This window comes from Coturnix japonica, chromosome 6, assembly GCF_054131305.1.
Source record: "Coturnix japonica strain WE chromosome 6, WE-NBRP24, whole genome shotgun sequence".
Classification (NCBI taxonomy): domain Eukaryota; kingdom Metazoa; phylum Chordata; class Aves; order Galliformes; family Phasianidae; genus Coturnix; species Coturnix japonica.
The window spans coordinates 36,545,386-36,570,587 of NC_140668.1; the positions used below are offsets into that span (position 1 = coordinate 36,545,386).

The 25,202-nt window shown below is 44.4% G+C and overlaps 1 long non-coding RNA gene across 1 annotated transcript in view; it reads right to left on the reverse strand.

Annotated features, from left to right (window-relative positions):
• Nucleotides 1–25,202, reverse strand: part of LOC107319391 (uncharacterized) — a 126,427-nt gene that overhangs the window by 6,109 nt on the left and 95,116 nt on the right. The window contains exon 2 of the long non-coding RNA XR_004308611.2: nucleotides 482–552. This is a non-coding gene — a long non-coding RNA (uncharacterized LOC107319391). The remainder of the gene's footprint in view (nucleotides 1–481; nucleotides 553–25,202) is intronic.

Consider the following 25,202-nt stretch of genomic DNA (forward strand, 5'->3'; position numbering starts at 1 on the left):
AATGGCTGGATGGCGATTATTAGACGAGATATTTTGAAATTATAAAAATTCATTTATTCTGGAAAAAAAAATACAGACTTTTTTTTTTCTTTAATGAAAAATTGATGTACTTTATGGGGAGCTTCAAGAAACAGTAAAAGTGAAATAGCACTGGCTCTGGAATGCAGCTGAAAGGAGATGATTTATGAAACATTTTAAAATCAGAAGCCAACACTGATGTTGTTCAGCAGGCAAAAATATAAAAGCCCTCAAGATGAGGTTAATGTGTTAGGAAGGACCCTTTGAAGGGATGTAACAGCCCTGTGCTCAGTCCCACCCAGCAATCACCTGTTACAACTGCCATCAGTGTGTCTGTGCAATTGAGCAAAAGGAAAAGTGTTTGTTTGATAAGACAGTTTGTACACAAGAGAAAGTCAAGCTCTGGCATCACATTCAACATTCTGTACTTAAAGAGATAACATCCATAAGATGGGCAACTCACAGCAGGAATCATCCAGAGCTCCAAAAGTCCCTCCAGAGGCTCCAGCACTGAATGAATTAACAGCTGTATCCCTGCAAAGGAGAAAGGCGAAGCTCTCAGCTTTGTCCTGGATCTCACTACCTAAGCCCCTACACTCCCAGCTTCTGCCCTGCACTTTACAAAAGCAAAGCTCAAGCCCCTAAAGACCCTGAAAAAGCAGAGCAATTTAGCCAGAATCACAGCAGCTGTGGAGCTCTGCAAGGGCTTCCAGCTGCTGTTTGAAGCCACAGGGCTGGAAGCATGTTCCTATCATCACCCAACAGACTGATGTTTGTCCATAGAGCCATCCAAATGGTTTCTGAAATGCCACGTTTGCAAACATCACGTGCTGTTAGTAGATGTGGGGCGCTCTGAAAGAAACTAATTGCAATAAATAGAGCAGTTCAGGCAGATTGTCATGCAGAGAAGGACTGTAAGAGAACAAGGGCAAAGCAGGGCAGAAGTTGTCAGGAGCCATTTCTCTTTGTGTGTGTTAACATGCAGCAAGATACACATTTGTATTTGCTCCATCTTCTCTTGTAAAAGATGTTTTGTGTGAGACTGGGAACAGATGCAGGCAGAGTAACAGCATCCTTTAGGTGGGATTGGCTGCAGGTGGGATGTGCTGAAACCTCACCGTGCCCTGCACAAACAGAAGGGATATTTCACGGAGCTTTGTGGAAGTTAAAAGGAACCCTCGATATGAGAGCTGGAATGTAGAGTTTATATTCCATGAAAAGTGCCTCATGAAACTGCACGTTAAATGGCTTCTTGGAAACGTGCTGCCCGATAAGTAAAACTAATAACTCTACCCATGCAATAAGGCAATGAGTCGGTGGCAGTGCGGGGAAATAATGGAACAAGAGGGCCGTTCATCACATGTGTGCTGAAGATCTTCCCCACCTGGGGAAGGGGAGGGAGCTGTCGCTTTGTTGAGCTGCAGCCAGAAATCACTTGCTGGAGAAACGCTACAATTTGCACTTGGTGGAATGGAAACTTAAAACTGACATAAACAGAACCACTCAAAAATAATGAAATGAAGTTCTGAGAGGCTTTATCACATTCCAGGTTCAGCACCAGCAGCTGAATTTACATACTGCAGGAAAGCAACTGCAGGGGTGGAAACCAAGAAAATGCTGTTAGAAACATAAGCGTGGAGCAAAGGGGTCCCAGGAGAGCAGAGCGAATTTAGAGTTGCTGAACATCTCAGGGTAATCCTTGAGGACTTTGAGCTTCTCTCGTCCCTTCCATGCAGGAAGAAAAGAGTTAATACACATTGTCTGTGCCTGGGGAATCATTCACGGGGGATCTTTTGACAGAGTAATCTTCCTATTTAGAAGTATTTTCTCATTATGTGTAATAGGATGATGAACTGAGAAATGATCTCAGCCACTTATGATTCTAAAAGCCCCCAGCCTGAATAATCTATGCTGATTTAGAGATAATAGCGTCAGAGACATAACTCATTTAGCACAATGTCCATTTACTCACTCTGAAGACTTTCACTTTCCTACACCTATTTTTATAGACACTTATAAAAAGTTGATAATGATATAAAAAGAATAACGTAATAAAAAAATGACAAGTGTGTAGCGAGAGCCACTTTGTCCAGGGATGCACTACAGACATACAAAACCTGTTCCTAATGAAGTGCAATACAAATTCTATGAGGAAGAAAATGCAGAGAGCGCTTCCCTTCTGCACTCATTAAAGTCAAACAAACTGGCAGAAAGGATGGTTTTGTGTGCAAGAAGCGGCAGTGGCACTCAGCAGATGAGAGCTGCGCGCTCCCTGTGCCAGTGAGAGCACGTACTGCTTCTCTGCTGGGGTTTCTCTTTGGTAAGGAAGTGGTGATAAGCCTTGGTTTCATCACTGCACCTGCTTAGACTTTGCACTTTTGGAGGCAAAAGTCATCTTTTATCAAGTCTCTCTACAGGGCCTACAAGAGCTACATCTCTGCAGTGGGCTCAGTTCTCCTGCGGCACGTTATAGCTTGCTAGCAGAGGCAGCTATCACCAATTGCTGAGCATTACAGCCAACACTTTCCCCATTCTGCTTCTAAGTCCTTGCATCTGTAACATCCTATTTGCAGAAAAAAGTGTTTTCCCATACGTTGGACAACAAATGTCAGGCTGACCAAAGGAACACACTTCTCTCCTCTTCAAAAGGTGATGATGAGCTATTTCAAATGCCAACTATGTCATCCTTAATCATCTTTCATTTCTTTTTTTTTTCTTTCTTTTTCATGTGACAGAAATATAGTCTGATTTCATGTGTCCCATTGATTTTAGGCAGTTTTCATATTTCCTGAGCTGATCACTGGAGCTGGTTACTCATAAACTGTTTTTTGTCACTGCAGGTCAACCTGGCATCAGACATTCGAGTAATCACATGCAGCACTGCAGAACAAGGGTTGAGTGTTTCATTTTTAGGCAGGAAGGCCATGAAGAAGGTTTAATCTTGATTCTTTGCAGTTCTAAGAAAGAGCTGATGATACAACTGATCCCATGTGGTGCTGGTTGCCTCTCAGAAGAGTCAGTCCCTTTCTCTTCTCCACTCACAAATGCCCTCTCCAAGTGACAATACTAAACTTCAACATCATGCTTGGGAAATGCCAGATTGCCTTCTGACTGATTCTCTTGACAGAGATTTTTGGCATGTTCTTCCTTTTCCTCTAACCAACATATCCGTCCTATGAACTTAGCTCCATCCTTGCAGGCAAGCAGGCTGGTGGTGTAGCTTCGTTGCACCCTCACATTCTGCCTCACATTCCTCCACTTTTTTTTTTTCCTGGGCTGCTTCCTTCTGTGCTGAGGCCTTCTGGAGTTAGATTCCTTTTTGATTATGTAATAAAGCCATGAATTATTAACAGTATATAAAATATTGACAAACTGTTCTCTGAGATAGAACAGCTTTAAAGTATTGATTATGAACCCAGAGAATCATAATTAGTTTCTGCATAAGAGATAATTAAGTTATTATCGTTTCTTTTTCTTCTAATACTGTGATGGATAGCAGGTATTTATACTGAACTCTATGAAATCTTATTAAAATTAAGGCAATAGGTTTACAGGCACTCAAGATAATGGGAAAATAATGCATGATGGGAAAGCGTTTACATTTTCGAAGAGCTCAGCTGGCAACGTCTGCTCGCTGCGTAATGAAATCAGTTCAGGTTTGCTCTGGGGGAACTCCTGGACACAGAGGTGTGATTGACTTCAGTGGAGGCAGAATCTTGTTTCAGTTTGGTTCTGCCAGTAATCAAAGTGATGCCAATGAGCTTTGTGGGCTGGAGCATATTCTGAGCCTTGTGTCTGCTACCCATCACATTTGGCTGGGAGGTACCATCTTAGGGATATTCATTTTCTGTAGTTTGTTTTTTTTATAAGCAAAACCATGGCAGTTAGTGTTGCTCATTAGGATCTCAAGGTGACACGATATTGCTACGTAGTTTTTATGGGTTCTGATTGATCTGGTCCTTCCCACTTGCCTGTTTCTCCTCTCCCTGCCTTTTCCTCTGCTGTTTGTAAGGAAGGAAGAAGCTGAAATGATGTGCAGCAGATTACAGCTACTGGGGCATCATCCCTGGTGCTCTCTGAACACAAATAGCCTATTCCTCTCAGGCTGGTGAGAAAAATCAAGTAGACAGAGAATTCAAGGTTCCTTCATGCTCATGTACCAGGTCAGGATCAGTGATGCCAGAAGTATTCCCAATAGGATCCAATTTGTTCCTGAGTCCCCCAGAGACAGAGATTTCCCTACCTCCCCTAATAAGGTTCAATGTTGTGTTGCTTTAGTGTAACATTTCCTAGTGTATAACTTTTTACATCCAGGAATTCAAAGCAAAATGAAAGTAAGGGACAGGTTAAATTCAGGGAGCGAATTAGAGCTATGATTTATCTTGTGAGGAAGTACAGACATTGTGTAATATACCTGGGGATTTGCTGTTTCACTTTTGGATTACCTTATTAGAACTTTGGGGTCCAGTGCAAAAGCCAAAGGGATGTGATTCATGGAAACACAGAACATAGAGCTGGAAGAGACATAGAGACCCATAAGGATCACCGAGTGCAGTTGCTGAATGGCAAACCCATCACACAGCCCAACAAACCAGCCAGGGTGTCTGTGGGCATTGTAGGGTGGAAATTCAATCCAAAGAAACGCTGGAATAGAGAGACTGGGAACAAAAAAGTATTAGGAATACATTTATAGATCACAGAATCATAGAATCATAGAGTGGACCTCAGACACTGTCTTCACAACACAGAAAACACATGAACTCTGCTAGTGAATGCAATATGAGGATTTCAACCAGGTTTGTGTAGGCCAAGCCCTCTCTACATCTCTAAAACCCAGCAAGGAAGCCCTACAGTCAGCTCTTGCTAACAGAAGAGGAGCCTGGCGGAAGGGCTGAGCCGCATGCGTGCTTCACATCTCCCAGACATGAAACCAAGCTGAATGTGCAGCTGTCCATCAGCACATGGCGCTCCACCAGCCGCTAATTGGCAACTGTGGCTGCTCCCATTGTACGATGAGCATTTGAAGGCACCGTGCTCTTCTGCCTCGTGAGGAGATGTAAGCATCCTTGGCAGAGGGCTCTGGTCCTGCGCAATCACCATCTTCCTACAGAACTCTTTGGATTACAGTGTCTGCCCACCCCGCGAACAAAACGGGGCTGCTAATTGAAAGTGAGCGCTCCCTCCTCACCCTCCCTCCCAGCGCTGCGTTTCTATTGCGTCTTTTGTTGGCTGTCCATCGGCTGTGCTTCCCTTTCTTCCTCGGAATAAAAATAATCCCCGCTTCCCTACAGCACATGTGAGAATGTATCCACAGATACACAGGCACTAAATGAGAGCCATGGTGCGCTTTGGAAGGCAGGAATGTTTCAGGGGGCTAAATTAATGCCTCACATTTTCAGGGTGCATGGGGCTGACTGAAATTCCAGCTACCATCTTGTGTAAAGCAAGGTGGAGGGTCCAGCTCCAGTGCCAGAGGATGACAGATGGCTGTCCTGCAGGATCTGTCCTCCCATGGTTGCTTTTTCCAGCCTTCTGACTGAAAATGTCTGAGTTGCTGAGAAAAAACCTTGCAGGAAAAAAAAAAATAAGGTGGGATGTGGTGTTTTGGGACATGCACTGCCTTTGTCTCTGTCAAAATATGTTGCATAGGCAAAGAGTGCAGCTGAGCTCATTTTAAAACTGCAGCTCAGTGGTCTTTCCTATGAGCCAGTGGCAATATTTGGGCAATGAGGACAGAATATCCCTGTGGATCAGGTCCTGGTAGATGAAAGGCACGAGCCAGCAGTGTGTGCTTACAGCCTGGAATGCCAACAGCATCCTGGGCTGCATCAAAAGAGGGGTGGCCAGTGGGGAGAGGGAGGTGATCCCAAATCATCTGCTGATGTCCCAAGCTGGAGGTGTTTAAGGCCAATCTGGATGAGGCCCTGGGCAGCCTGATGTGGGCAACAACCAGCCCTTGGCAAGGTTTGGGACTGAGTGATCTTCAAGGTTCCTTCCAAGCCAAGCCATTCTATGTCTATATGATTCTAGGAACAGGCAGGGCCTGGACAAGTGGCAGCCAAGACAGAGTGCAGGTTGCAGGGAGGTAACTGCATTCTGTCTCTGCCAGCTTGCAGTGCACTTATGGAGGGCAGCAGTGAGCTCAAACCCTGGCTCCAGCAGTGCTTGCAGGTGGGCCAGCCCACATCACGGTTCCATCTGGGTCCCTTCAGCCACGGCTGGCAGAGCCATCAGGCATCCCCAAGGAGAAGCTCTGCTTACTGGTTCCCTTGGCTTTGCTTTGGCCATCAGTGCTTTCTTTCATTATTTTCCCAGCCCCAGCAGCTGAGAAATGCCAGACCTCTGGCAAGTGATTAGACCAAGAAATTCCAGCTCCTCACTCCCGAGTAGGCCAAGGGTAATGAATCCATTGCAAATCAATGTCCCCTATCAGTGGTGGAATTGTTGTGGGAAGTGTCGCTTGCGGCTGCTGGCTTGGAGATCAGCCATCTGCAACAGAGTCGAGAGCACAAAGTGAGGGTTCAGAGATTACCCTGAAAAAGTGAGGTTTGCTCTGATGCAGACGTTTCCCTGGGCTGTCACAACAAGCTGCTTCTAGCTGAGGTTACACTTGCAGAATGTAAAGTCCCTCTGTAAAAAAGGCAGAGATGCAGTGCTTTGGAACAGCTGCTATTTGGAAGCAACGAGTAACTACAAGCTTTTCTGTGTTTTTCTCAGTTTGGATACAAATATAGCATCTTCTACAACTACAGGCAGAGCACACGCATGAACAGAAAGTTTTGCATCCCTTGCATCTGCATCATCTCTTGCACATGCATCATCATTAAGCCTCCCTCTGCTCCCATACCAATACCAATTGTCTGTATTGGTGTTACGATGAAGATGGGACCAGCAAATGTATATGTCAGCAGTAGTTTTGGAAGGCTACACTGTACAAATGGGCAGGTATCTGGCTTTAATTTCAGAGATGAAATTCTAGTGCTTCACTTGGACTTTGGATCAGAATAGAAAATTTCTCCTATTATGGAGGAAATGGAATTTGCTACATTCACACAAACGAGGATTTGGCCACACCTCTTTAAGTCACATTATGGAAATTAATTTCTTCCTGTCTTCCTCCTCCTTCTTGGAGGTGCACAGATGTGTTTCCCACGATGCCATAAATACAAATCTCAGTTAATTATTGTGCTTAACTTAGCTTGACTTTTCGATGGGCTGCATTTTATTGCATTACTCACTTTGTAGAGCTCCACCATACCTAAATTCTTTAATTCACAACCTCTTCCTTAAAGCAGGATTCTTCAAGAGCTGAAACCTGTCTCTCACTGTGCACACTTTCTCCCATCTTCTTTCTAAATGCTTGACACAACTGGGCAGAGTTGACTTCCCATTTTCTCCACGTGTGACACTGCTCAGTGGCAGCTGCTAAAAGAAGAGCCCCATCATAATCAGCGTGTTTTGCCTGTAGCAGAAGGCATTTCAGAAACATCGAGAAGCCAAAAGGAAATAGAAGATAAGTTGGAAATCATGAGCTGAAATGTGCGCTTCCATTTCAGAGATTAAATTAGGAAAATTTATTATCGTGAATATAAAACAGTATCATCAGGCAGCCTGACAGCTCATCTGGGCTCATGCTGGGCTGCTATTGAAAGGATGTAGGCTGGCATCCTTCAGATTCTCACATTGCTGATATCCGAGGGTTGGATCAAGCTGTAGGGCAGTGCAGCCTGGTGGGGTGATGGAGAGGTTTCTGCTGCAGCAACCTGCTGACTGAAGCACTTTGGAAACTCAAGGACGGACAGTGTTGCTATTATAAAGTACTGCTGACCCATAAGCTGTGAGGAGGAATAGGAACGTAGTGGTGAAAAATTTGCACAGCTGGAGAAACTGAGATCAAATAAAACAGTCCTATGGAGAATATAATGGGCAGGCAGGTGTAAGTGAGCAACTATTTCCTGGTCATCAGGAGTCCTGTAGCATAAGTGACGCAGCTGCAGTTTCTTGGTTTTAGATGACATTAGGACAGTCCCCAGGGACAGCATGCAGAAAGAAATCTGAAGAGTATTTTAGATATCTCAGCTGATGCATCTTCAGAGTTAAACCAGGGATCAAACCCCAGACTCCCTGGGGAACACGCTCAGCCCTGCAGCGGGCTTGCACCGCTCTGATCTATGGCTCCTGGCTTTGTTCATTCACTGTTCCTGTGGAAAGCATGAGCTCTCAGAACAGCTTTGCAGAAAAGATAAGGAAATTTGTTCCCTTATGTTAGTGGTAAAGACAAGGAGTGAATCTGCTTCTTGTTGTCCCTCTAGGCTATTCCATTGCCTATGTTAGAGCAGGAATTCCTCCATAGGAATTGCCACACACTCCCCCTTTTCACTGTTTTCTCCATGTAATAAAGAAATAGGTAGAGACTGCTATGTGTTGTTAAGCTCAACCCCTCTTCTGGGTGAAAGCATGAGACAGTTGAAGCAGATATCCCTCTCATGAAGAAAATAGAGGAGATGTCTCCATCATCTCTAAAATGAGGAAAATATCTTGGCCTCAATGATAGGGCGCCTGATCTATACACAACTGGTTGGAGCTTTCACAATGGTCATGGCCTCAGGAAATATTTACTTGTGCACTGACAAAAAATTCAGTCTGCAAAGCTGAGCAGAAGAAAAAGCCACACCCTCAATGGCAGCCAATGCATGGATTAAGAGGTCAGAAACAATTTACCGTGGCTCAACACCTTGCAGCTGTGCACCAGCAGAAAGAGCTGGGCCATCCATAATTTTCAGCTACTCTACATGTAAATTATCTAAGATTAAAGCTCTTTGCTGCTTGGGGTCTTTTCTTCCAAGTGAAGAATTAGCGCATGCAGGGGATGGAAGTAACTTGTGGAAGTTGAGTCAGTGCACAAAAATGTTACCCTGGGAAGAGGCTGCCACACAGCTTTCTCAGAATGAGGCAGATGCTGTTCAAGATGGTTTAATGTTGAGAAAGGAGAGGAGCTATCAGCAGGCTGTGTGTATGGAGCAGGGTTAGATGTCCTCAGAAAAATTAAAAACAGGAAACTTCATCTGCCAGTTTTTCCTGCCTTCTCTCACAAACAGTGTCAATATCTAGCTAGGAAACCACTGAGAAGGTGCACAGAGTGGAGGAGTAAAGCGGCACAAAGTGTGCAAGCTGAATAGAGATCTGAGTCTGAGTTGTGGTACAGTCAGAAACAAGATGGCCAGGGAGGTGGGGCTTGGATGAACTTTCCTCCTGTGTCAGAATAAAGACAGTTTGAGTTAATATATGCTGATCTCTGCATGTCGCCATTAAGTGGTTTTACACATCTGTAATTATTTCCTATATAATTGAATGAAGGGACATTTATTCCTGAATTGCATATTGCTTGCCATCAAGATGAGCTTCACTCGAGCCACCCACCGAGCACAGAAATGAAACATTTTCTCCTATCAGCCGTCTCCCAAGCAAGACCAAAATGATGTCGTTGGACATTCTGATCCAAGTGGGGGGTCCAGCATTCAAAAGAGAGAAGATTATAGAAAAGGATTGGTTACAGGCTTGATTCTACCAATTTTATTCCTCCTGAACAGGGAAGTACTGAGTGAGGCAGCACAAGCGGAGCTGGCTCTAGCACCAAAAGTACAGCATGGCCATCCTTGAAAGCATCTCACATAGACTAATTACAGCTTCTACCTGATTGATTTTTTCTTTGTCCGTTTTGTATTTTTCCAGTAGTGCTTTTAATATCAGAAAGCCCTCTGGCTGTTTGACTTTCCCATTTCTGATGCATCCTGGGCCCAGTTCAAAATTATGATACAATCCCAAAACCTTGAGCGCAAGCCAGGCTCTTTCCTTCCCAAGCTGGCAGGATGTTTGGGAAGCAATGAACATATTTTTCACAGTTATGCATCTTGCGTCTGACTCAGGTTGTTGTTATTATGCAGTTCGTGTTTCAGTCTGAATATTAAAGAAAAGGAAAAATGTTCAGGTCCTAAGGGGGGGGGATAAAATCCACTAATCCAACATGGGCTTTATTTGCTTGATGTCTACCAACCAGTGCTGAAGACGGCAGGACTCCCAGAGCTTCTAAAAGGATTAGAGAGTAGGAAATAAGACATTTATTTCAATTCAGATTCTTATTTAAGTTTTTGTTCTAGCTACACAGCTAGGTACTTGGACATCTGGCAAAAACTCTTGGCCACACACAGGCTCTGAAAATGTTGTTAATCTTTAAAATCAATATTGCATCTAGAATATTGCTCACCTACCTTCATGGCTGTGACTGCTAATTCACCCAAACAACATTTCTTGAGTCATTAACTATGTAGGAGAAGGCATTACTTTCTCCTTATCACTCTGGGACAACTTGTGCCAACCTTATATTCATTACACACAATACAATGCAAATTAAATTATTACTATTTACTTGCACCAGCAGAAAGATTTAAAAATGTTTTGTGATTTCTCATTTCAAATGCTGGTTAAAGACTACTTGAACACACCTGACTTACTATATGAGAGTGTGCTGAGCCTTCACATATGTCGTGTAGCCCTTCTGATCCCAAAATACAAGTTATCCTATTGGTAATCAGTGCTCCCATTCTTACACTATTAGTTGAATCTCGCTTTGCTTAAGAGTTGGGAAGCTTGAAATAGAGGCTGTGGGAATCAAACAATGGGATGGTTGCTGTAATTTCTTAAAGCTGCTGCATTTGATTTGCCTTTAACTCAGTTAAGTATCTTGGCAAACCCTTAATTTGAAATCTGTAGAGGCTGAGCATCACACCCTGCTAGACCTATCAACAGATGAAAGAATTCCTATAGGCAAAATGTATATCTTCATGCTACTTTTTTTCTCCCCTCATCATAATACAAATCATGCATTGAAATTATTAGGGAACTCAGAAACTGACAGATTTATTTGTAGCAGAAGGTGGCCCTGGAAAAGCCTGGGACTAACAGACAGGGGTGGTCAGGACTGGCCATCCACAAGCTGATTTCTGTTTGGAGAAATGTGAAAGCTAATGGTAAAAAAGAAAACCAGGTTTTCAGCCTGGACAGCAGTTTGGAAAAGGAGACAGCATTTGGGTTGCAAACATACAGTGTGAGGTGTGAGCAAAGGTTTCCATCATCTCTTGGGTAGAAGAGAACCATGAGCTTCACGTGTTGGGCATGGACAATAAAGCATGGAAATCATGGGGACATCAAACACAGTCTGTGCCCTTTCATGAGGAGATGAAAGCCATCATCCTTGTGCTGTTATCCTTGTGATGCCCTGGCATAGAGCCCTCCAGTTTGGCACAGTCCTAGCAAAAAAACTATAGCTTCAGCTGGAGGCTGCTTGCCTCCAGAGCATGGGTATTGGACAAATAGATTGGAAGGAACTTAAATAATAAAGTCCATGGATTTTCTCTTTATTCACTTGTTAACCTTTTCTTCATTAATCATTAATCTTGGTGCTCTTGGACAATTCTCTTTACAAACAAAGCTCTTGTATAGAAGTACATCCCAGGGAACTATTTACTCCTGTTGGCCTCTGTGTGCTGATACGGTCTTATTTTAAGCTGTGGGCTTAAAGCAGTATAAACATATACAGGTACAGGTGAGCCTTAATGTACAACACAGATGCAAAATGAAATTCAGTGATGCAGAAAGCGCCAATGACTTACTTTACATGAATGGTATGGGAAGTACGTTTTGTCTAGTCCCAGGGCTTTTTAAAATAACTGTTCAGCATCTTCTCACCTGGGATGTATTGTCTTATTGATTTTGAACTGACTTTTGCAGATTAACTCCGTCTGCCTTTTTGGCTATTGTACTTTGAAGTCCTCAGCTGCCCTGAAAATGGTGCTGCTGCCATTCCCAAGGATGTTTTTTTATGGCTGCTTTAAGGTGAACTAGAACAATAGCCTAAAATGAGAGCAGCTGAATAATAACACCGCCAGCTGGGAATAATGAGCACACAGCTACAGCTGAGCTCTACTGTTACAGGATGGGAAATGTGGGTCTTTTTAAGGATTAACCATTTACATAACCAGGAGAGGTTATTTTCAATCCAAACAACATTTTGTCAGTTTTCACTGTGCAGTATGGTCAAGCATGAAAGAAATGTCAGGTCACTTATTACACCAATTCATCTGTCAGCTAAACTACTTCTTCTTAGGCCTTCTGGCAATGTTCAAGACTTCTTAAGATATGTCAGGCTGCCCCGAGGTTCCCTATTATCAAGTATATCATTCTTTGCAATAAAGAACAAGACCCATTGGAGCAAAACACCAGGGCAGAAAAAAAGAAAGAAGTTGAACTCTGCAGATATGGGAGAAAAATGAGAGTATCTCTCACTTTCAGGCTTAGCATTGCAGTACAGGGTTGGTTCACTAATCACTAACTTAGGCTGAAAGTGTTCCTGGTTTGTGTAAGAAGTGAGAAAGCCCATTGGAGTGTGTAAGGTGATGGGAGCCTGGCTGCACAGTTTTGCTGTGCTTATGCTTAATATAATCTTCAGTCATGACAAATTTATGCAGAGTGAGAGCATTTCAAACATAGCAAGCTTTAATGCTATCCAAACACCTCCCAGTTCTACAAACAAGACAGGCAGAGATCAAATATATCTTGGAAAATCATAAAGGCTTCAGCATCACTGATGTATGAATGCTCTTGGCGATGCCCTTTTGCACACATGCATGGGAAGCTGTGGTCTGAGGGTTGTTCTCTGGCTGCTTGGGGTGTCCAGGTACCATGAGAACATGGGTGAAGAGTGGGATGCCAAAGCTCATCATGCTGTAGGTAATGTAGGTATGACTCCAGCATGATAGAAATGCTTGGGCATAAAGACAAGCAGTGACATTTTGGGTTTGTAAGAAAGGCAGTGATAGCAGTGGAAAGGATGCCTTCCTCGTGCTGCTGCCCTATTGCACTCATTTGAGCGGTGTGTGCCTGTGATCCCTTCCAGCTCATTGCTACCTAAGTTTGGAAAACGCACTTAGGCACATTATCACTTATGGAAACCCTGGAGCACAAAGTTCAGCTGAGGAATGTGGTTAAGGCATTTTTCCAGAACGAAAACCTGAAGGCTTTATTCCTTCACAATAAAGAATGAGGCAGAAATGATTCCAGCACCTGGCAAAGCAAAGCAGGTGACTCTCAGGGCTTCGGCAGAGAAATCTCGAGCACAAATTCCCCAATTTCAACTCATTCAATAATTCTTTCATCTCAATTGGAGACGCTCCAGCTCTGCCCAACAGCTCCCGTAGCTCAGCAAAACGATCACAACAGCACGCCAGCAATCCTGACATAACAAGAAGGACGCATTAATCTCACAGCTGGGCATAATGAGCGGTAGCCAAAACTGCACACGAGGAAACCAAAGGAGTGATTCACCGTTATGGGCTGCGCTGTTCAAAGCAGCCCACGGTACTGGTCCCCTAAAGGGCACCAGTGGTTGGAGCACACTGTGGTTAATGAGGTGCAGAGATTAAAAACGTTGCATTTCTTCCATTGGAATTGGAGTTTTGGCTTTTGGAAATGAATCACAGCAGGCCGGAAGGTCCCACACTTTGTTAAGGAGATGTAAAAATGTGTCGATCTTTCTTAAAAAACAAACAACCAACCAAAAAATAAAACACAGAAAGCCCACTAAATAGCAACAACAGTGTCACTGTTAATTCAAATGTGGAACAATGAGGGCTCTGCTAAGCAGACATCACTTCACTATAAGTATTAAGCTAATTCCCATCAGGAGACAGTTTTTCTGTCAATCATGTCTGGGTTCACGACAGTTTATGGCTTAGCTGCACCTGTCTTGTATCATTTAACCAGACAGTATCTGTTTTGACATTTGTGACTGAGATACTTGGCTTGTAATTGGGAATGAGTACAACTGAGCAGAACAGAGTGATTTCCTTTCCCAGGGATGGTTGTTAGGGTGACGTTGCATACTGATGCTGAGCTGTGTGATAGAAACCTGCCTGTTAATGATGCAGAATAGAGGAACCAAAAACTTGTGCTTGATTGTCATCTCCTTGGAGGAAAAGGGCATGTCATGGAGATACACAAACAAGCTGACCTCTTGCCAGTGCTCTTATCCATATGTGTGCTTTGGGAGCTGCATCAGCAGAAAGCCAACTTTTGTGCAGAGCCCTGACAATACACATGTGTGAAGTGGGGGCAGGCAGGACGCCCTATTTCACACCAACCAAACAGGAACTAATGCTGATGGTTTGATTATCACTTATATCAGAATCGAAGTGGAGAATGGAAGGATTTTACACTTGCACATCAGAACAATGCTGGTGTTTTCCCCAAGTATTTGTGGTATAAGAAAACTGACAGAGCTATTGAAAACACAAACCAGGGAGAATGATGAGACTAGAAGAGGAGATTCAGTTCCTTGAGCTGCTTGATGTAACCACTGCTGTCAGGTGACGGTCCTAATTAATGCAGGTATCTCATTCTAATTGCATGGATCAGGCTGCTTTGTCTTTTCAATAATCCATAGAGCTGTACCTGGCATTAATCTTATTAATGGGACAATTACACTGCCTACAAATTAATTTTCAGCATGAGATTATCTGTAGGATGTGATTGTGTGCAGAGAGATTTCTTTTCTTTCCAGCCCAAACCATTCTATGATTCTTCCCTCTGAACTGTAAGGATAGGAACCTCCCAAGATTCCCCAGATTATACAAACTACATTCTCTAATTTGGCCTCTGCTGTTGAGGCTCCAAATGTCAAAACAAAGCCATAATTCCTCCCTCCTCTCTGCCAGTGAATGGGAAGCCCCTTTCACCCAAGATAAAACCCAAAGTTGTATAACCTAAGAGTCAAAAGAAAATCCACTGTTAAAAATTCGCATTTCCAAAGTGCCAGATGTTAGTATAGGCAGCTGTGTTCTTTTTTCCTCACATCATTGGAGCATGAAAGCTAAACACCCAATCATTCAGATTTCTGTGAGAAACACACGCAAAAATGGAAGCGATAGCAATATAGCAGTGCTATGTTTCAGCCACCATTGACAACAATGTCTGAAGCTTGACACTGTCAGGAAATCTAATAAAACCAAAAACTGACGTGGCAAAAAGAAACAATTTCTGGCTAAAGCTTTAATCCCTGTACACCTCCTTGGCTTTAGGTGCCATGAGTTGAAGCAAGTGGCAATGGGACATGCAGCATCCCAGCTGTGCCTGGGGCAACTTGTGCCTCTACTTAACCGAAGGACCCTAAGGGTGGCTTCATTAAAACCCTCAAAGCAAACCCATATATCTCCCTGCCACGAGGCAGAGGTAGTCACTACATGGGTAGATGAAGGCACTTAATTTCCCTGAAAGTCACTGCGCGTTCAAGACCTGTATCGATTTCCGTACTGCTTGTACGTTATGAGTGATTTCTTTTATAAGTGTCAGGTGAGAGACATGAATGGAGACCTAATTAAAGTGTATACAAAGTACATGCAGTAAATCTCTTTGGCAATGTCAACCTGCTTTAAAATGGCCCAGGAGAGCAAACAAGATGGCATAAATGGAAGGTAAAGAAATACTAATAGGCTGTGACATTCCCAGAGCAGCAGCTTAGCTGGTGAGCTACTAACACTAAGTGGCTGGGGGTACCAGGGAGAAAAAGTACAATTCCCAGGGCAATTCTGGCCCTAAAACATAAAACAACGGGAATTTTGCTCTTAACTTAAATAATAGACCTGTGTTCCTTCCCTATGTTGCAGCCAGTTTTTCCAAACTATTTAAAACTGAAGCTATCTCTCCATCAATGATCCATCCCTGTAGATTTTTATATGGATGTGCCTATCAGGATGGATAAAAACAGATGCGAGTTTTCTCTGCCTTCAGCCATGGCTAGTCAGAAATTCTGGTCTGGAAGTTATACACAGCTGCTTTCTGCTTTGGGGAAATACCACGGCCAAGGTGATAAATACTAGTGGAAATAAATACTGCAGTATATTGGCTTGGGCACAGCACTGCACTAACTTATCTCTACAGCTATTTGGAGTGGAGCTGGCTTGTGTGCCTGCACACAGAAGGCAAAATCCAGGTCAAGGTATTCAATGCCTGACTCAACCACGGTGTCTGTCCAGAGCTGAGAGTCTGTAGGCTTTGGGTGGATGTTTTCCTTGGTTTCTCCTGAGGAAGGCCCTCAAAGTGTCACTTCTCTTTTATTTAAAAGATTGATCCAATCCCTCTAAATTTCTGCATTGGTCCTTGGACAAGAAGAAAGCTGTTCCCAACCTTTTATCTCATCTGTGTGGCCTGGAACCTATTTACTTTTTTTTCCAGCCATTCTCTTCATTAAGTCTGCACTGGGATGAAAGACTTCTCTTTAACCTCTAGGTTACACTATAATGTGCCCATGCCCCTTATGGATAATGTGATAGAGTGGTGCACACAAAGAAAATCTGTTCATTTGTGAAGTCAGTCATTAATATGAAGCAAGATGGCTTTACCAAGGGGATGCCAGCGTTACTTGGCTGACAATATCCCTTATGATCCTGAAGAGATTTTAATGGATTGAACAGGTTGATGTTGTCATTTTCAATTTGCCGAACCATCTGACAGTGTTCCTAACAATTAGCACGTACAAAATACAGAAATATGTTACCTTTTACATTAAAAAAAAAGAAGAGTACAAGAAGCTGCCTAGAGTTGTATAACTTGTTATTCTGAAATGCTTGCTTTGACTTTAAATAGATTTTGGTACAGCAGAGTCACTCTAACCTTGGGATAAATTTATCAGTCACCTGAGTCAGTGCAGGGGTTTGGGATCATTGAAAGCTGATCAGGAATTAACCTGTGGTTGGGGCTGCAAGACATGGCTGTGGGCAGTGCTGGTGGACAGAGGGACATTAGATACATAGGGGGGTTGATACTCAGAGCCCCGTCATGTCACCTGCTTGTCCTTTGCAAGTCCCAGCAAAGTACAGCAACAGGACATGCCCAAGGTCATGAGCAAAGGGGAAAACTGGGATAAATTAATGCCCACAGAGCAGGTGGTGCTGTGAGAGGTCATTCAGGCTGCTTGCTAGGACTGAAAGGTTGTTTTTGTTTGTGAAGTAGACAGGAGAGCATGAAACATAGCTGTCAGCCAAGAGGCTGAAAGAAACATCTTATGTCCAGCCCCTGGAGGCAGCAGACATATCTGTTTTTAATGCAATAGCAGCTGCGGTCATTTTGGACCCTCCATATCTTCCATTAAAAAGAAATACATCTCCTGGCTGCTGACAGTAGCTGTGACATGTGGTGACCTTATCTGCAAGAACTAGAGCTTAGAGGGTCACCCTGGCCCCTGACCTGCTGTGGTTCTGTGTGGGGCTAACAGGAGGTGGGAATTAACCCCAGGTTTGTCCATCCCATCCCATCCCATCCCATCCCATCCCATCCCATCCCATCCCATCCCATCCCATCCCATCCCATCCCATCCCATCCCATCCCATCCAGCATCCTGTACCAACACACATTGTGACACACTTGTCCTTTTGAGCACGCTTGCCTTATTATTTCTGCACCGGCTGGGGAGGAGAGGAGGTTTGGAGAGCAACAGGGGAATCATTTGATGTGCATGTGGCTTTTGTGGGAGCTTCAGGCAGATATCCTCCGTTAAATAAAGCAGCCAATCTGGGTGACATATCCCTGCCCAGGCTGAGGACCTCTGTCAGCAGGGATGTGACCTCCATCCTTCACTGCAGAGTATCAGGAGATGAGTAATAGCTCAGGCTTTGCTACCTGTGGTATGGCAGGTCCTGTGACACAGGAGGTCAGAGACTGTGTTGCCTCAGTGCTGAGAGGAGCATGCAGAAACCCACAGCCAAATTCCTCCTTCTATGGCTATGTGCCCAGGGGAAGGGGACAGAAAAGGCAGGGAGGAGCCCCAAATAACCCCTGGGACAGACTTGTTAGGAGGATCTGTTGTGATTGGACAAGGGAAATGGTTTCAAACTAAAGGAGGGGAGGTTTAGATTGGGTATAAGCAAAAAGGTTTTTTGCAGTAGGGGAGGTGAGGCACTGGCACAAGTTGCCCAGGGAGGCAGTGAGTGCCCCCTCCTTGGAGACATTCAAGGTCAGCCTGGACGAGACTCTGAGCCCCTGATAGAGCTGTAGGTGTCCCTGTTCACTGCAGGGACTAGAGTTGGACCAGATGGCCTTTAAGTGTCCTTTATAACTCAAATGATTCCATGATTCAGTGGGAGGATCCAAATGTGCTGGTGGCTGAAGCTTTCCACGACTCAAATTTCCACCCATGTAACCTCAAGAGACCGAATCCTTTGGGACACTGGTCCCCACCACTGATGGGATGCGTCAGAACAGCGGCAGCCAAATGTCAGAGCCCTCAATGTCATCCTCCTGCATGTGTGGGACACAGCAGCCTCCTCCCCGAGCACCAATATCCTGAGCCAACAGTGTGGGAAGCTCTTTGTTTCCTTGCAGGTTTTCATGCTGCTTCTCCTGGAGACAGTTTTGAGAAAGACTGTCAGAGCAGCTTCAAAAAATACTAAAGAAACACACTGGGAACTGTGAAAGCTCAGATTTGAATATAAATACGAACTGACAAGCTGCTTCATGTGGTATCATTAAACTTCACAGTTAGACTTTTTTTTTTTTTTTTGAAAACCAAATTATCGTGTGAAAATATGTCTGCAGTGTTCAACTCGAGATGAAAACTGCTTATTTCTCTGTTTAGGGCAATAGCGAGTTGAAGGAAAAGTTTCCGTGATTTCATGATTCATAGGGTTTTGATTTATTGTTACATTTATAGCAGTTTAATTATGACCCTTATCCGTGATACTGCAAAAACACGGTTATAACATTGAGGAGAAGCTGGGATATTTGAAGATTATTCGGCTCTAGGAGGTCTGAAGGTGGGGCAGCGCGGAGCGGGGCTCGCCGCAGGGACCGCTCCATCCCCGGGTCACATCTGATGCAGCCGGAGCTCGGTGACCGCTGGATGTCACTGTTAAGTCACACAACACCCGGAGGACCCGAGGTGCCCCTACTATGCTCTGCGCGTCCCTACTCCGCTGAGCTGCCCGCAGGGCTCAGCCCGCATCAGCTCCACCAAAGCCCGCTCCTGATTTTGGGACACACACACACACACATACACACAAAAGCTGCTTTTCTTTGTTTTTCTTTCTTTGTTGCTTTTTTTTTTTTTTTTCCCCTTGCTTGCTATTTTAAAGAGTTATGCAAAGTTCAAAGAGCTGAGGCAAAGCCGTTTGGGTGAAATGTAGGACAGAGGGAAAACAAAGCGGGGTTTGGCTTGATCCTTTCTTTCAAGCAAATCTCTGTTCTCAAGTCTGCACAGCACAGCGGTGGGGTTGGTTCAGAGGAGCAAAGTGTGGGGATTTGTGAGCAACTTGGTTTTACTGCTCTTAATGCCACGGGAGGGAGAGGGCAAAGCTGAGTAATTCTTTGGCACAAACAAACTGGCTTAGGGCTAAGGCAGAGCAGAGTTCTGCTCGACCTGTGGGCAGTCCTCGTGACTTTTCTTCCCCAGTGCATGGATATATGGATCAAGTCCTGAGATATCTTAAACACACCCTAAGAATTAAGCATGTGTTTTGTCCTAAAGGAGATCTATGTGTTTCACAGGATGGGGAACAGCTGTTTACAAGGGTGGATAGTGAGAGGACAAGGCGGAATGGTTTTAAACTGAGACAGGGGAGGTTTAGGTTGGATATTAGGAGGAAGTTTTTCACCCAGAGGGTGGTGATGCACTGGAACAGGCTGCCCAAGGAGGCTGTGGATGCCCCATCCCTGAAGACATTCAAGGCCAGGCTGGATGTGGCTCTGGGCAGCCTGGGCTGGTGGTTGGTGACCCTGCACACAGCAGGGGGGTTGAAACTGGATGATCATTGTGGTCCTTTTCAACCCAGGCCATTCTATCATTCTGTGATTCTATGATTCTCCTGTTTACTTTGACAACATGTCTGTTTTCGGTGCAGACTTTGGGCAGTGTGCACTTCTCTGTGCTTTTCATGCCAAAGCCATGGAAAATGGGCTCATGTTATCAAAGCCTCACTCAGAAGCAGGTGTGCCTCACCATTTTTGCTAGAAAGTGGCCTGCTCTTTCATGATATGCCATCACAAACATTTCCTTTGAAGAAAGGTTTGTTCTTGAATTCACAATGGGCTGTGACACACTGTGAATTTCAAACAGTTTTGCATGCCCTTGCAAACACTTCTCATTTCTCTTCACATGAGCATATCAACAGAGATGTTTGCTGCAGCCCCACTGCAGCTCCCCATGGGTGCTTCAGGGCTGATCCCTGCACTGTTCCGATCAACAGAATCATTAACATTGGAGAAGACATCTAAGATCACCAAATCCATCCCCAACCCACCCCGACATGCCCACTACCCACGTCCCTCACTGCCACATCTCAGCAGCTCTTGAACAGCTCCAGGGATGATGACTCCACCGCCTCCCTGAGCAGCTGTGCCACTGCATCACTGCTCTTTCAGAGATGAATTTTTTCCTAATATCCAACATGAACCTCCCCATGCCCCATTCAGGTTGATTGCTATTGTCTTGTGAGGCCTCCTGAGAATATTCTGAGGTGATTTAGAGCAATGATGGCTGGGCTGGGGCCTGCAGACAGGACAGAGGCTTGTTTCTCTTGCCTTTGAATAGCATCTTCATGACAGCTTTTTGTCACTGTGCCCTGGTTAGTACGATGAGGCAATAACTTGCTGTGGACCATAGGTGATATCTCAGACCAAATATGTAACAATTTAATCCTATTGGGGTCAGACTCACAAATGATCCATCTTTTGTGAAGGACAGCTTCACTGTTTGTTTTTCTTTTATTTGTTGACCCAGCACCACTATCCCATGACCTTGTCTGTATCACAAAATCCAGGGGCAGAATGGGGCCAAGCACCGACTGCCACAACAGCTTTGTAGAAGAGACAGAATTGCTTGTAAAAGAGCCACCCCCAAAGCAAATGGTGTTGATAAGATGAACCTCTTCCTGGGACTTCCAGTCCAAATTCCCTTCACTTATTCCCTTCGTTTCACAGGTCCAAAATCATAATGTTCACTTTTGCCCATTTGCTTTGATTGGTGTCAGCCACAATGAAACACAGCAGTGCTTCAACCTAAGGAAACTTAGCAAGGTGTTTGAGGCTAACCAAAGTGTTTCATTCTCCCCAGCTGCTGTCAGCTAAAGTAATGACAAAATAGATCTCCAGAAAGGAGGAAACACTCTCAATCCCTGAAATATGTTTTGAGTGTACATATAAAAACACAAGGTATAAGGAGGGCTTAGATCACAGCTCATCTTGCTGTCATCTCACCAATTTCTTTTATCACCAGGCCTCCTTCCCACTGCCCCAGCCCTTTCCTTCTCCTCCTGATCTCTGATATTGCTACAGATAGTTCAGTCCATCCTTACTTGGTAGAAATGAAATCGGCACATGCTGTCCTGGCTCTGATAAAGGCAGAGATGCCTACACCCTGAGAAATGGCTCGTGAGAAGTGCAGGGCAGGAGTATCCAATCGAGTATGCTTTTTAGACTTGTGTGAGAAACTGGAAAGGAGAAGACATTGGCAGCTGTGGTCTCTAGCAGAAGATATTAAAAGGGAAGGTAAGGTTCCCCCCATAGGGAGAAAATAATGAAAGAACAGAAAAGCACCATTAATGGGAACCAGGCACAGAATAAAAGATACTGAGAATAGCCCCGTGATTGCAAAACATAAGCAAATCAAACTGGGAAAGGGTAAGAACACAGGACTAGATGAGACCAGAGCAATCACCGGCCCAGCGTGCCCCCTCTGCGGGTAAGAGAGTTCTTGCTGCTGGAAGCAGAGGAGACCGCACAGAGTGAGTTCTGCTCTGGCCTCTGACAAATGCAGGCTTGCAGAGAAAGGTGAAAAGGCACCACTATAAAGTACTGCAGAAAGGGCAGGAGGAATTGCTTGGCTGGAGTCTTAGACCATGACAAATCAGAAGGAGATTGCGATGTTTTCTTAAGGAGTAGGCAACAAAATAATCCTCTGGGCTCCAAGTCTGACACTCAGCATGCTCTAGGCTCCTGCATGCCCATCAGCCCACCCATCGCTTCTGTAACATGCCATCCTTGAAGGAATGATGTCATAGCCCAGCATCGTCCAAGTAAAGGGGCCACAAAGCTGACCAGGGTGCTGAGAGCATTAGAAGTTCTCAGCATGGGAATAACAGCAAAAGACAAACTAACTAAAGTTTACAACCTAACAAACCTTTACAAAGACCTCAGATTAGCAGTGGAGACAAAATCAGATGCAGGGGGCTGTGTAGATGTCAGGGTCACACTGTTGCTGCAGAAGACACAGAGTAGGTCTGTATGTGTTCCCCCGGGGGGGTGGGAGCATCCTCTGAGCACCTGAATGCTTTCAGGTATAAAATGTTTGGATTAAGGCCCACTTACAGGTGCAGAGTGCACTCTCACTGATTTCCAAACGGGCAGAGATGTGCTGGGGCTTATTGTAAAGTAAGAAGGAAAGAGGGAAGGTTCTAATCAGTCAATCAGTTACACACAGGTAGGAGATAAGAGGAGCTTCTGAAAGGGGAAATTAAAATCATTATTATCTGGACAAAGCCATTCTGCAAGGCCTGTACTCCTCCCAGAACAGCAGTAATGGGGAAAGGATATGTGAAGCAGCTAGCAAGAGGAAAACAGCCCTTCATTTTGCATTTGGAAATGATGGAAGTGCAGGGGAGGGGTTGGGGAAGGGTCTGCAAGTGTGGCATGAGTGATACTGGGGTCAGATGCTGAGCAGCAGCCCTTGGTGTAGTGCCCCCAGGATCCCCATGCTCAGTCCTGCTCATTAGCTGCACACGTACTGGAGGTGGTGCTGAGCTGATGGATGGGAAGGAGAGATTGGTTTCTGATGAATGAATAACCAGGTGAGATTAAAGAGTGGCTAACTGGCTAGAAAGAGAAATGTTTGAAGGTCATTAACAAGGAGAAGGGATAAACTAACGTGGAAAAGGGGGCTTCAGCTATGAGCAGTAGGACAAAATTAATAGGGAATCATCAGATTTTATATATGTGGCTTACCTAAATGAGGGGACAGCTCAGAATAGCTGCTTCTCACTCACTCCCCAGAGGTTACCTGCACAAAGACTGCTGTGAGCTCTCTGGATGTGACGTTAACCTGGTGAAATAAGAGCCATTTCTGTAGAACTGACAGTGCCCTTCACACTCATGCTTCAGCTTATTCCTCACCAGCCTCAATGTGTAGACAACAGGTATTTATCAGTGTAACTTTCTCTTTTTAGTCGGGAGATTTAAGCTTGCAAAAATAATCCCCTCATTGGATATGCAGAAGGAACTGCAAGACTTGGCAGGTCTGAAAACAAGGCAGATAGCGGAGAGAAGGATTTAAGCAGAAGATCACAAGGGAGGTTGTCTCCTGGGGGGGCTGCCCCGGGCTTCCCACCCCCCGTGCAGAGCATCCTCTGGGGCAGCCTGGTGCCTTCATAGGTGTGCCCATGGTCCACACAGCCGCCCAGCAGGCTGCAAGAAGTTAACAGCATTTCACCTGGTATTTTCCCACCCCGGTGAGGTCTCCCCATGGGAGGACAATACACTTTTGTAGGAATTGCAGAGAACAATCTTCTTGCAAATATGTGGACATAACTCCAACTCATCCATCTTAATAGGGCTTATATAATTTTACTTGATGGTTCTGATTTTCTATCCTATTAATAATAGAAAAGCTTCTCTGCTTATATATAATGCAATTCAACAGCAAGTCTCAAAGGAGGATCAAGATCATTTTGGCTTTCCATCAATTTGATACCGATCCCTCTTCCCTTAAATAACTTCAGTGTGAGAACAGAGAAGGGGAGTGGAGATTCAGCATCTTTGAACCTGAATTTCCTTGAAGACAGCAGGAATCTTCTGACCGATGGCAGCAAGCTTTGCATTACCTCCCAGAAGGCAAATCCAGGGGATGAAAGCTCTTCTTCCTCCCCAGACCAACCTGGATGCCACACTGACTTGGGTGGAGCAAAGCTGGTCTCAATTAGCTGACAATTGGCCCACAGACACCGTGTGAATGGGCTGTGATGGTTTTCTGATGCACACTTTTGAAACTGTTGTCTGGAAAAGGGCTCGTTAGTCAGTGAGTGCCAAATGGCATACTTCATGACAGCACTAATTAAAATAAATGAAACTTGACTTTTCAAGATGACATTTTATATTTTTTCTTATGGCAAAGTACAGAAGTTTGGAAACATCTTTAATTTAATTGCAAAATACTTTCTCTGGTTATTTACTAAAAACCGTCTCCCATTGCTGAGCTATACCAGTATTTCAGGATACACTCTTGATTTCGACGTTTTACATTACATTATCAAGTTAATCTACCCAAATCATTAACCCCCAGCAGGAAAGATTTTTAATCATGTAGATTCACTGAGCGTCTTTCAAGAACTCTTTTATTTCTATGAGTTCAACCATCACATACTGTGGGGAGAGGAAAGGCGCTGTCCTTCTGCACTTGATTTCATGAACCAGCATACTGAAACACAGCAAGTTTTGGCAACTCTATGCAACTCACACAGAAAGCAGTCAATGCCATGGAGAATTCCTGCCCTCCTGGAAAGGAGCACTGATGAGCACTTCAGCATGCAGCAGGAAAATAGAGACCTAAGGGAACCTCTTCATTCCCACTATAATAACTCAGTTTGGGTATACAACTCACGATGCGATATCTGAATCAGGCTGAAGCTAACAAAAAATGGTCATGGATTTACAGTCACAGCTGGTCCTTCTCTTTTATAGGTCAGCAGTCATATCAAAACTGAAAACAACACCAAAAAATATCTCTTGATGTTTTAGAGAAACCAAAGCTCTGGGGAGAGGATGGAAGGAGGACACTGCATTAACTTCCCCCACTGAACAGGTGTTGGCTTGAGCCACTACCTCTCCACTACAGCCCCCCAAGACAGGCACTCAGCTGTTTTCTCCAGGGATTCATCCTGGGAAGGGCTTCTCACTGCGGAAGAAAAACATTGCTGTTTTAAGTGCTGGAAAAACCAGCAAATCATGACTGGCACAACTCCAGCCCTCCATAAAACTGTGCCGATTTACTCATCTGAATCATTATCAGAGGCTGAGTAGCATTTGAGAGGAAACAACTGTACAAAAGCACGGTGTTCTCTCTGTTAATGTCATTGGCAGGGTCAGGAGCAACG